Source organism: Lissotriton vulgaris, chromosome 11, assembly GCF_964263255.1.
Source record: "Lissotriton vulgaris chromosome 11, aLisVul1.2, whole genome shotgun sequence".
NCBI lineage: Eukaryota > Metazoa > Chordata > Amphibia > Caudata > Salamandridae > Lissotriton > Lissotriton vulgaris.
Genome location: NC_141699.1, coordinates 938,082,670 through 938,097,072, shown reverse-complemented (window position 1 = coordinate 938,097,072; position 14,403 = coordinate 938,082,670).

Sequence of the window (14,403 nt, the reverse complement as noted above, 5' to 3'; positions counted from 1 at the left end):
TCAAAGAAGTCAGAGGCCCAACGGGGAGGTTTCAGGAAAACAATTTATTTGACCATTTGCTTAGCGTGATGCATTTCGGCATGTAGAGCCTTCGTCGGACGCTGTTGCAAGAACATATATATATACATATATATTTATATCCCAACACTGAGTTGCTTGCAATGAGGGAGCCCACAAAAGTCATTTTCTCCTTTCCAAGGAATTTTAATGGAGAGAAAACAGAACAGGACAGCAGCTGTGTCTTGCTGAAATAGATGTCTCGCCCGACGCGTTTCATGCTGAAAAGCACTTTCTCAAGGGCCATGGACATCATGGTAGCTGTAGTCTAGTGATTCTCCAGTGAGCCGCCGTGCACAAGGGGTGAGACATCTATTTCAAAAAAGCAAGGTTGCTGTCCTGTTCTGTTTTCTCTCCATTAAAATTCCATTTGCAGAAGAAAATAACTTTTGTGGGATCCCTCATTGCAGGCAACTCTGTTTTGGGATGTAGTGCGGCCCCACCTGAGCCTTGAGGGAAGCACCGCTGCATGCAAATGCGGTCCCGTTGTGGCATCAAACTACGCTGCGACATTGTGGAAAGTCATCCTAATGGAGGATGTTATAAACATTGCGGACTGCAACATGCGTTTACCGCAACCCACTGGGGATGTTACTTGTGGAATTTTGAGCTTGTGCACAGCGGCTCACTGGAGAATCACCTAGACTACAGCTAACACAGGCCACTGGGGGGGCCACGCCCAGATGGGCGGGGACATTATTCTTTAAAAACTGTGGTCATTGAAACCTACCGTGACCATTACTCTACACGATGTCCATGGCCCTTGAGAAAGTGCTTTTCAGCATGAAACGCGTCGGGCGAGACGTCTATTTCAGTGAGGCACGGCTGCTGTCCTGTTCTGTTTTCTTTCCATTAAAATTCCTTGGCAGAAGAAAATTACTTTTGTGGGCTCCCCCATTGCAGGCAACTCTGTATTGGGATATAGTGCGGCACCACCTGAGCCGCGAGGGAAGCACCGCTGCATACAAATGCGGTCCCGTTGTGGCGTCAAACTATGCTGCGACATTGGGGAAAGTCAGCCTTATGGAGGATGTTATAAACATTGCGGACTGTAAGATGTGTTTACCGCAACCCACAGGGGATGTTACTTGTGCACGGCGGCTCACTGGAGAATCACCTAGACTACAGCTACCACAGACTTTTGTGGGTTCCCTCATTGCAGACAACTCTGTATTGGAATATATATATATATATATATATATCACGCTCCAACTCCTCCTCTAATACGAGAAAGATGACAGCACTCGGGGGTTACTTATGAAAAGTGCAGATTTATTGTTCCTTGCAGGCACCCTCCACAAACGCGTTTCGGCGTGCTGCCTTCGTCAGTGTGGTAACAACGTTTTGCATTGCTCGGTGGATTTAAATAAGACATTTGCAGTTTCTAATTCAATACATAGAAAGCGACAGAGGACAACCCCACTGTATATATATAGTTCCATAGGGCGGTTGGACTCACTTTTAGCCCGAACGGCTGAATGGATTTCCACCAAACTTGGCAAAATTATAGGGACTGGTAGCCTGATGTGCCTTTGCTATGTCTCAAGATATGTGCTCCAGAGGATTTTGAGTAATTTAAGTTCAAAAAAATATATATATCTATAAGCGCGCCCCGGTACGCGCACCGGGGCGCAAACCAGCGCGCTACGCGAGTTCGCGAGCGGAAAGCTGATTGGCTCTCGGGTGTCTGTCAACATTCCAAACAGTCCGGAGCGGCCGCCATCTTGTGTCTCGGTAGGATCGAGACACAAGAGGTGGCAAAAACAAAGGGGGAAATGACCAAAAGGGGGCAGGCTAGACCTCCCCTGACCCCCTAGGTTTGATGTGGGGGCCATAAAAGGGCCCCGCGGGGCAAAAAAAAGTAATTTTTTTTTCGATTTGCGCGGGGGAGCGCCCGGTACTGTTAAAACCTAGACTGCAGTGTCAACATTATCGGCGCCATCTTGCCCCCTTTTCGAGCCCATTCATGCGCGTAAGCGGCAGCCATTTTAAATGCCATGGCCTCTCTGCCCATCGCCGATAGCCAGCGCGTCTCTCTCTCTCTCCTGACCTCGCAAGCATCCGCCGCATGCTGACAGCCCCCGCTCTCACATGCCTTGGGTCATAAACCCCTCTTCAGCACAGCTCTGCCTCGGAACCCCATCCTGTTCCCAGCTCAACACCTCCCTCCATTCCTTTCATGATCCCGGGTCCTTTGATAAAAACCCCCTTTCCTTTGTGCCCGTTTGTCTTACTCGTTCCCAGGCCGCCACCTGGCCCTGCGGATACTGTTTATTGCCCCCTATACAGTAGGAAGCTTCTCCCATCAAAGGATCCACGAGTTGATCAAAGCCCCCACCCCATGAGATCCGATCAACCACATACATTCCGTGAATCGGCGGAATGTCCAGCTGCCCGACAATCATCACCTGTTGTGACCGGGGTGGGGACTTCAACTGTAAATGTGTGTGGGAACGGGCCTAAAGCGGGGATTCCGAGGATGTCCTTTCATACTTCAAAGCTTTGCAAGAATGTGTGACATGCAATAAAGATCATAAACCTGTGTATAAGAGGCCAGGCCTCAGAGATGCGGTTAGAGCACCTCGAGAAGATACCCTGTTGTCTGATTTGATGTGTTCTGCTCCGTCGGAATAAAACTTCTGTTTCCTGCCTTCCAGTCTCCAGCGCCTGCCTCTTTGTTTGGTAACTTGAGTGGGTATAGAGGCGGTTAACGCCAGGCAACTCTGAAAAAGGTCATCGGCCCTACCTTTTTAAACAATTGGCATCCCAAACGTGGGGCCCATCAGCGATTCGTGGATCCAGTGGGAGAGGTCCTGACGACAGAGTGAACGACTGCAACGATCGGGAGAGCTCCTGTCCGATAGACCCTCGTCTGACAGCCGATCATCCGAACTTCACTGGTTCCGAACAGACCTCTCTCGAGTGATCTACGGTCCTGACTGGGAACCATCAGGAGTGCCGCGAAGATCACGAAGAATAGAAGACGATCGGGCGCTGGATTCGGAAGACAAGAAACTGTCCATGCGGTCCGGGTAAGGTCGCAACAAATTGCGAAATGATTGTTTGATTGTTTGGAAAATACTAGTATTACTCTTTTGTTGATTTGTTTGGAGATTCACTGTCTGCAAACGGAGAAACAACAGGCTCTCTCTTTGCAAGCAGTGAAGGATAGGTAACGCAGACTTTTGTCCCAGTTGTAATCCGTAGTGCCTATCTTCCTCCCCGACTGATTGATTGTTTGGCCCGAACTATTGTTCGTGGATTGTTTTCTGGAGATTCTCTGTCTGCAAACAGGGAAAAACAGGTTCTCTCTTTGCAGGTAGTGAAAGGGTAGGTAACGCAGACTTTTGTCCCCGTTGTAACCCGTCGTGCCTACTTATTCTCCCCATTGATTGTTTGATTGACCGAACATTGACTGTTCGATATTGGTTCTTTTGAGGTATTCACCGCCTGCAAACAACGAAGAATAGAAATATTCTGTCTAGTCTTTGCACGCAGTGATAAGATAGGTAGTGCAGACTTTTGTCCCCGTTGTAATCCGTCATGCCTATCTTCTCCCCACTGATTGGTAGCCTGTTTAGCCCGGACCGCTTATTAGAGATGAACCATCCGGCTCCACTGGAAGGCACCCCTAATAAGGACATGTTCATGAAGCATGGATTGATCGCTATAGCTTATAGCAAGCTGTGGCATAAATATATGAAAAAGGATCAAGAAAGTCAGTGGCCACTGATAGGATCCTTCGATGAGTATAAAATAAGCACGCTAGAAACAGCCCTTGGGAAGCACAAGACAACGCCCACTATGCTTGATAGTCTCGGCATGTGGCGCAAAGAAACCGAACAGCGTAAAAAGAGAAATGAGAGTAGGTTGGGAAAAGAGCTGCGAAAGGCAGCCCACCTAGCTGCTAAGAAATTAGAAGAAGAGATTAAGGAAAGAGAGGAAGCCAAACAGAAACTAGAGGTAGAAACATCAAACCAGTGTCCGGTTAGAACGCCCTCTACGCTCTATCCTGAATTGCCCTTGAAACAGCGAGCCAACGATGATCTTTTGTTAGGTCCTCCGATCATCTACATGCCCCCTCCATATGCCCCTTCCCAACCCTTAGCACAGCACCCACCACCCCCAAGCACAGACGAGAGTAGTACCAGAGCTTCGGCCCCCATGGCCTCTGTGCCGGCCGAACCCCTTGTATTAGATACAGCACAAGCGGCAGCGTTAGATGACCCTGAGACCCGAAAGGCTGATTCCGCAAGAACAAACAGATTAGGCAAAAATGAGCGAGCAGGGATTGATAAGATAGTGAGGACATTGGTAGAAAGAAAGGAAAGTGAAGAGCACGTCACGGATATGTTCAACACGTATACAGGGAGCCACAGACGACATTTTGCTGTACGACTGTGTTATCATGTCTTGAATGCGTACGAGGACCGATATCGAGACAAAGGTCCCGAGAGCCTAACGACTCTGTACCGGAAGGTCGATATCGGGGATGAGGGCGAGTGTGATGTGACGGACCTCTTTACGCGTACGCTTGAGGTTTTCCGCCACCTCACTGAACAGGAATCGGAAGCTAAACCCACTTCACCCGTAGCAACCGAACCACAAACTGAGCGAGCTAGCGCCATGATGCCAATAAGAGAGGCTGCCCCTTACTGGGTTCCTCCACGAGGTCTAGGAACTCACGATGACGTCAACCACCAAGATGCAAGAGGGAGGGTTGTGTACAACTGGGTCTACCAGCCATGGGATCGGCAAGATATTCTGACATTTCGGAAATCTCTGCCTGATTTACGTAAAAACCCCACTGCCTTCTATACTGAATTAGGTACAGCCCTAGGTTCAACGATTATGACCCTGGCTGACATCGACTTGTTTTTCGGGTTATGTCTACCGGCTGATGTGTGGAAGCAAATCCTGAAAGTCGACCACCTTGAGCTGTTTGGACATACCTGGTCACAACTCGATGGCATAGATAGACAACGGGAGCCTGGACAGAAGCCTTTGAAATCCATTTTAGACCTCCCAGATAAAATCGTACAGAAATTGAAAACCCTGATTCCAGAAAAGAAAGTGGACTGGTCGATAGTAACGGCTTGTCGTCAGAAACCCCAGGAGGATGTATCGGACTACTTCTCCCGGTTTGAAACGGTGTTCTCCGATTACAGCGGCCAGGACATGACCACTGCAACCGGACACCATCTGTTTGTCAAGAATTATGTTAAAGGTTTGTCACCGGAGGTCTCCCAGAAATTGCTGGCCAGCGAGAGTAGTTGGGCGGCCTCCAAACCTGCGGCTATCCTTCAGATGGCCCAATATTACGAACACCAGAAAAATGAAAACGATAGAGCAACAGAGAAAAAGAAGAAAGACTTAAAAGAGAGGGTGATGATTGCACAATTGCAAGGGGTGACTATAGGACGAGAGCAATACAAAGGAAACTATCAGACAAATGCCCCTAGGAACGTACCTCCTAAAGACCGCACCCCGACACCCCGCATTGGACGTACAGACATTAACGAGGACCAGTGTGCCTTCTGTAAAGGATTCGGCCATTGGAAATCCCAGTGCCCGGTCCTGTTGGAGATGATCAGGAATAGGGACCCCAGGGACGTAGCGGGTGGACCGAGAAATAGAGGACAGCAATGAGGGCCCGCAAATGACACGACTAACGATAAATCAAACAGACCAAATACATTTGACCGACCCAGACAGAATCAGTACCAACAGTCCGACTGTGACGATGCCCACGACTTCGCATAGGACTGCCAAGGGCAAGGGAGGGATCCAGTCGAGCTCTATGTTGACCAGCAAGGTCCTTATGTCACTGCTAAGGTCCTGGGTACAAAGTCTCCATTTCTGGTAGACACTGGCGCAACACGTAGTGCATTATCTAAACGACTGATTCCAAGGGCACCCTTGTGTGGCTCACTTGTGACATCGATAGGTTTCGATGGAACGCCCTCCACTAACCCTTTGTCCACTCCGATCCTCTTCGACTTAGAGAACAATATCACTGACACGACGTTTCTGCTTTCCGCCAATACTCCTGACGCCATTATGGGACTTGATTTACTGAAGCACTTCCGAGCGACTATTAGATGTTCCCAAGACGGAGTTCGAGTTTTCCTGTATGACAACCCCATTCTGCTCAGACATTGCCCTTCCCGGCGCATGTTTTCTATCAATGACGCTGACATGTCTCTGCTTGACACTCTGCCTCTGTATCTGTGGGCCAAGACAGATTCGGACGTAGGAAGCATGATGATTGACCCAGTGCACATCACTGTTCGACCGGACGCAATACTCCCAAAACTTCCACAATATCGGATATCACCCGAAGGCGAGAAGGCATTGGTAAAGATTATTCAGTCACTGATAGATGCAGGAGTGGTAGAGGAAGTGGTTAGCAACGTTTGCAACAGCCCTATCTTGCCCATCATCAAGAAACAAGGAGAGGGGGATGAGAAAGCATACCGCTTCATCATCGACCTTCGAGAGATCAACAAAGTGGTCGTACCCCAGTACCCCGTGGTCTCAGACATCACCACTATCCTGACTTTGATTCCTTCTACTGCCACCACCTTCACTGTCATTGACCTCAAAAACACATTTTTTTCTATCCCCATCCACCCAGACAGCCGATATCTCTTCGGCTTTACCCTAAAAGCCCGCTCATATAGATTCTGTCGAGCACCCCAGGGCTACACAGAAAGCCCCAGCATCTACAGTCAGGCCCTCAAGAGACAACTGGATGAAGTCCAATTACCCGATGGAGTGGTGTTAATACAATACGTCGATGACATCCTTTTGGGGGCCGACACCACTCCACTAGCAGTCACAGCCACCATTCAACTCCTGCAATTCCTTGCGGAAAATGGCCACAAGGTCTCCAAAAAGAAGTTGCAATTCTGCCAACCCCAGGTCACTTACTCAGTCCACCTTCTGTCCAAAGACGGAAGGAAACTTACTCCCGACCGGATCCAAACCATTCTTGAAACCCCTGTCCCTAAGACTCAGAAACAGGTCCGCTCCCTACTAGGCCTCACCTCCTTCTGCCGACAGTGGTTACCAAACTTCAGCCTCATTGTGAAACCGCTGCTTTCTCTGCTAGCTTAAGATGTCCCCCTCCCGCTCCCTTGGACCCCTGAATGCCAATCCTCCTTCATAGAGCTACGAGATGCCCTCTGTTCAGCCCCTGTCCTAGGTACCCCCGATTACACAAAACCCTTCTCCCTCTACACTCACGAAAGGGAGGGGTGTGCTTTATCAGTCTTGACCCAGTCCATTGGCCCAAAGCAACGACCATGCGCTTACTTCTCTGCCACTCTTGACCCCGTAGCCAGAGCCTTACCTGCTTGCCTTCGAGCTGTAGCTGCCGCTGCTATCTCTATCCGACAGAGTGAGGGGATCGTGCTCTAGAATTCCCTCACGGTATTAGTACCCCATGCAGTTGACACCCTCCTGAACCAAACCAAGACGCAACACCTGACGAGTGCACGACTGACAGGATACGAACTGACTCTGCTCGCACCCCACATCACCCTGAAAAGATGCACCACACTGAACCCGGCAACTCTGTTACCCCACCAGAGAACGATCCCAATGTGCCCCCTGTACATGACTGTGTGACCCTCACGGACGAACAGACTAGAAGTAGGGTTGACCTCAGAGACACGGCTTTTCCTGACCCTGACGGAGAGCTGTGGGTGGACGGCTCTTGCATCAAACTCCCCGATGGCACCACTTCAGCTGCCTATGCAGTCACCACGGCCCGAACTGTAGTCGAGACAGCCCGCATCACACAACGATCTGCTCAGGCAGCGGAACTGATTGCCCTGACACGAGCATGCATCCTAGCAGCAGGAACCACAGCGAACATTTACACCGACAGCCAGTATGCCTTCGGGGTGGTTCACCATTTTGGGCTCCTTTGGAAGGAAAGGGGATTCTTGACCTCGCACGGCACCCCTATCTTACATGGAGATTTAGTCTCCGCCCTGATCGAAGCTGTCCTTCTCCCCAAAAGACTTGCGGTTATCAAATGCCAAGCACACAAGAAAGTGACAGACATTATTGGACAGGGAAATGCTCTAGCCGATGTCACTGCTCGAACCACCGCTGAAAATAGGACGACGACAAACATGTACGTGACCAGGTCACAAGCAGAGAAATGGACCGACGCTAGGGACACTATTAGGGACATTCAAATGGCTAGCACACAACACGAATTGACTGAATGGGCACGGGTGGGATTGAAAGACGATGAAGGCTGCTGGCGGACAAAGGACACAAACAAATGGTTGCTACCTGACTCATACCTGATTCCCATACTGACTATGGCACACTCCCCTGCTCACATAGGATCAGCCCCCATGATTGAACTTGTCTCCAGAGTTTGGCACAACAACAAAATCACAGACTCCGCCAAACGTCTGGTCCAACAATGCTTGATATGCCTGCAACATAACCCCGGGAAAGGAACTGTGGTACCCCGGGGAGGGTTTGGGGTTCCCAATCACCCGTTTGAAGTCCTGCAGATGGACTACATCCAACTAGACAGATGCCAAGGCCTGAAATACGTACTTGTCGTGGTGTGTGCATTTAGCAAATGGGTGGAAGCATACCCAACCCGTGATAACACTGCTATGGCCACTGCAAAAGTACCGTTAAAAGAATTCTTCCCTCGCTACGGCCTTTGTCGAATTTTATGGAGCGACAATGGCCCCCACTTCGTAGCCGAAGTCATCCAGCTCATCTTAAAAGGGCTGGGTATCAAGCAGAAGTTCCACGCAGTCTTCCACCCCCAGTCTGCTGGACTTGTCGAGCGACACAATGCCACACTAAAACTAAAGTTAGCCAAGATAGTGGCTACCACAGGACTAAAATGGCCAGACGCTCTCCCATTGGTATTGCTATCGATGCGTTCCACCCCCACCAAACACCACTTGACACCTTACGAGGTCGTTTTCGGCCGACCCATGAGTGTCTGGTCTGCACCAAAACCGACTTCCATTCATGACGTCCCGGTCGTCCTAATGTCTGATTACTTGCATAAATTGACTGAAACTCTGTCTGTCATTCACCAACAGGTGCTGCATGCCATCCCTGACGCTTCCAGGGGTCCCGGACACAACCTGCAACCCGGGGATTTTGTCCTCATAAAGAATTTCCAGCGTGCCAAGAGTCTGGAACCCCGGTGGACGGGCCCCTGGCAAGTCCTACTCGCCACCCGAACAGCTCTTCGAGTGGAAGGAAAGCGGACCTGGGTGCATGCGCACCATTGTAAGAAGATTCCCCCGACTCTGATGACAACCGAAGACGTGACCACCCAGGAAGAGCTCCTAAACAATGACCGACCATCGCTGAATTGCTACCCAGACACAGAGACACTTGAACTTGCAAAGATTCCTGACCCTACCGTGCCATCCAAAGAAGGGTATAACCTGCGTCGAAAGGAGAGAGTTTCGGCTAAGCAGACCATTGACTAAGTCATAATTCTCAGATCGGTAGCCTAACACAACAAGGGCTGTCAGGAGAGAAAGCCAGACGAGGTCTTTGGTTCTGCCCGCTACCGAGCTCCCTTGAAGGTGATGGAAGCGCCCGATAAGAAGGTGATGGAAGCGCCCGATAAGAAGGTGAAGGAAGCAACCGAACATCCGAAAATCCACTACAGGAACCCAAAGACAGACAGAATCCATAGTTCAAAGACAATTGCACTTTTCATCACGATCCTTTTCTGCTTTCTCCTCATAATCACGCTCTGGATTGTGGAAGAAAATGCACCTGCTCACGAAACAATCCTAACCACTGCGCAGCCTACTACCATGAAGGAACATTATTTTATCTCGCTCTCTCCTCAACTCAGAGAAAGGCGAAAGGAGTTTTGGAACAACTCCTTTGTGCAGCTGCTGCACCAGCACAATCTTGCCACCAATGCCACCAACTGCTGGATCTGTGGGTTGCTACCCCACGCCACTGGACATTCGATACCTTTCATCCCTTCACCCTTCTCAATTCACGGCTCCTGCCTTGCTTGGCTGATCCTCTTGCAAGAGAGCTATAAGGACAATGCCACCTCCAGCAAAACCATGACGCATTTCTTTCATGAGGTCTGGCGAAACAAAACAAAGACACATTTCTGCCCGCAGACCTCCAACGACTCTATCCACATGGACATCCCTGCTAAAGAACGAATTGAAATGCAGGTGTTCAACAATCCAGCCAGACCCACCTTCTCCTACCTACGGAAACGAACCGCTGCCACTCTGACTGTGGCTCTATCTGTCATCAACGTCACAGGCCATATGTGCATACAAGGGCTTGGGACACAGCTGGTAGGCCGCAGTGCTTGCCGTTTCACCAGGACTTTCGACTCTACCGATCCACCTTCCTTTGTATCCTCTCCAAACATGTACTTTGTTTGCGGCACAAAGGCTTACACCTGGCTCCCCAAAGGCTGGGGGGGCACTTGTTTCATCTCCTTCATCCTTCCTCCGACCTATGTGGCTCCTGCGAATCATCATAGACAGAAACGAGCCAAGGACATTGAACAAGCCGACTCTACAGGAGCACAGTTCCTTGATGCAATGAAGGGACTTGTTCCACTCAGGGGCCCAATAGCAAACAGCCGTGCCATCCGACATCTGACTCAGGCAGTCGAGACAACAATGAACATCACAGCTGGTATCCTTGCTAACAACACAGCCGAGCTTCAAGCGGTCCGCCTGGTGGCTCTCCAGAACCGCCTTGTTCTAGATGTGGTTCTAGCGGATCGTGGTGGAGCATGCCGCATTATTGGGTCCAGCTGCTGTACATATATACCGGACAATTCACCCTCAGTGTACAAGGCCATCGAACACCTCCACAGACTCTCCTCAGAAGTCCACCAGGAGCAGGAAGAATGGTCGCTTGGTGGATGGTTCTGGAGTACTGTTAAGTACTGGGGCGGGAGACTGTTTACCATTATCCTGATTCCTGTAGTTGTAATATGTGGGTTATGCTTAGGAATTCAATGCCTGCCGCCTCTGTGTTCATTATGTGCGAATTGTATTTGCCCTAAGACTGTGGACTTTGGAAAGAAACGCATGGGAGCATTATATGATGCCGAGGTTAGGAATTTAATGAAGATTGACATTGAGTAGACAAGCTGGCTAGATATGTTGAAAAGGGAGGACTGTTAAAACCTAGACTGCAGTGCCAACATTATCGGCTTCATCTTGCCCCCTTTTCGAGCCCATTCATGCGCGTAAGCGGCAGTCATTTTAAATGCCATGGCCTCTCTGCCCATCGCCGATAGCCAGCGCATCTCTCTCTCTCTCCTGACCTCGCAAGCATCCCCCGCACGCTGACAGCCCCCGCTCTCACATGCCTTGGGTCATAAACCCCTCTTCAGCACAGCTCTGCCTCGGAACCCCATCCTGTTCCCAGCTCAACACCTCCCTCCATTCCTTTCATGATCCCGGGTCCTTTGATAAAAACCCCCTTTCCTCTGTGCCCGTTTGTCTTACTCGTTCCCAGGCCGCCACCTGGCCCAGCGGATACTGTTTATTGCCCCCTATACAGTAGGAAGCTTCTCCCATCAAAGGATCCACGAGTTGATCAAAGCCCCCACCCCATGAGATCCGATCAACCACATACATTCCGTGAATCGGCGGAATGTCCAGCTGCGCAACAATCATCACCTGTTGTGACCGGGGTGGGGACTTCAACTGTAAATGTGTGTGGGAACGGGCCTAAAGCCGGGATTCCGAGGATGTCCTTTCATACTTCAAAGCATTGCAAGAATGTGTGACATGCAATAAAGATCATAAACCTGTGTATAAGAGGCCAGGCCTCAGAGATGCGGTTAGAGCACCTCGAGAAGATACCCTGTTGTCTGATTTGATGTGTTCTGCTCCGTCGGAATAAAACTTCTGTTTCCTGCCTTCCAGTCTCCAGCGCCTGCCTCTTTGTTTGGTAACTTGAGTGGGTATAGAGGCGGTTAACGCCGGGCAACTCTGAAAAAGGTCATTGGCCCTACCTTTTTCAACAGTACGCGCACAGGGGAGTGTACCGGGGAGCGTACCATGGGGAAAAAAGAATGACAGATTTTTTTTAAAAAGAAGCTTTTTTTATAAATTGGAGGTAGTTCTAAAAAGAACTGTTTTTTTTATTCTTTTTGTTGTTTTATATTTTTTTATTGTTTTTTGGAACATTTTTTATTTTTTTTGGCTTTTATGAACAATTTTATATTTTTTTGTTATTTTTATTAGGACAAACAGAAAACAGGGAATTGTAAACGGCTCAACTGGAGCAAAAAAACCCAGAAAAAAATGAAGGTTTTTTTGGGCACTTGTGGTTGTCACCAACACGGTTGATGAGTTTAATGCTTTGCTCACCATAGCTAATTGTCCTTCCACAAAATATGCAAACGACTTTAAATTCTCCAAACTTGGGTTGAATGTTTGGGATCATCTCCCTTGTCTCTGGACCCGATGGAGAGGGTTGTTTACTTTGGGAGGTGCTGGGAGAATATTGGGGAGGGTTTCTGGCCAGTTCCCTGACCTCTGCCCTAGCATAGTTGTTAGGGTGTCAGCGTTGCATGTGGCGAATCATGGGGTTGTTGCCAAAAGAATATTTTTTGTTAGGGTTCCCCGTTGAAAGTTGAATGCCACAGATTAAACAAGTCACCTTTGGCGCATTTACTTTCTTCTGGTCCTTTGGGATTGAAAAAAACTCCTTTGGCTCCTCCTCTTCTTCATCTCCACCACTGTGGTGTTGTGGTGGTCCTTGTGGTGGTGGTGGTGGTTGAGATGCTCCTGCTGCTGCTGCTACTGTAGCCATTTTTCAGTCCAAAAAGGTACAGAGAGGTCTTTCAACAGGTCTTCCTCACTCAAAGTACAAAGTGAGAATGAGGAAAATAGGTGGGGGCTTTCATCATTTGGAAAACAAAATTGTCCTGAACCAATGAAAAGTGTTATTTTCAGGTCACATGACTCGGGCCTTCATCATTTGGAAACCAAAACTGTTTTGAACCAATGAAAAGTGTTATTTTCAGGTCACATGATCCGACGCGCTTACGCTACGCGACCCGGGGCGCGCCCCGGGTCGCGCCCCGGGGCGCTTACGTAGCACGTTCGTTTGTGCGTGGCTGCTTCCGGGTGCGCTTACGCCGTGCGTATCACGCGGACGCGGCTACGCGATACGTCACGATGATGTTTTCGTTCGCGGCAATAGTGCTAACGGGACGCTCCCCGGTACCACCGGGGCGCGCCGCAAGACTGCGCTAACCAGCGCGCTCACCGGTATGTGCACCGGGAGCGCTCCAGGGCAAAAAAAAATAAAAAATGAAGAATATACATATAAAAATTAGTATTACATAAATATACAATATAGGATTCATAAAAAAATATATTATATTTAATAGCAATAGAAATTTGCTATTAAAAACCTATGAAATTCACTTATAAAACCATAAGTTTCACAACAGTTATAGTTAGGAATTAGCATTTAAAAAACCTATGAAATTCACTGAAAAAACCATAGGTTTCACATCAGTTATAGTTAGGAATTAGCCTTTAAAAAACCTATGCAATTCACTGAAAAAAACATAGGTTTCACACCAGTTATAGTTAGGAATTAGCATTTAAAAAACCTATTAAATTCACTGAAAAAACCATAGGTTTGACACCAGTTATAGTTAGCTGGAAATTTTACTCACATACAACCATTGAAATTCCCACGTTATAGTTAGTTGGACTCACTATAACTTGCGCGCCTGCAATGCACTGCTGATGACGTCACATATTACATCACTCATGACATGGTCAGTGACATCACTCATGACATCACTGATGACACCATCCTTGTGACAGAGTGACAGACCTCCTTTCAGTGTAATGTAACCCTTGAAACACATATTCAAAAATAGAAACTAACATTTAAAAAAAAGGAGATACCCATACCAGTTACAACAACCAATTCAGTAGTCCACCATCTATAAACACATCCACTCATTCACCAACAGTTCTATATACTCACTCATACATATACTCACTCATCATATGTAGTGATACACCTATACATCCTGTTACACACCGACAGTCATCCAAAAGTTACTCACACACATACTCACACATGCAAATAAACTATTGAACATCCATTTAATTGCATATACAGCTATACACACACTACCAGCTTACTTCTAAGGAAACTAACACATACTTTCTCTCTTAAACAATCACTTATAGAAAGACATACTTATTTAAACAGGAACTCTTACAATCTCTCACTCTCACATATACTCACTTATATACATCAATACTCACATATACTAGATTAAAACATATGTAGTTACTGATAAAG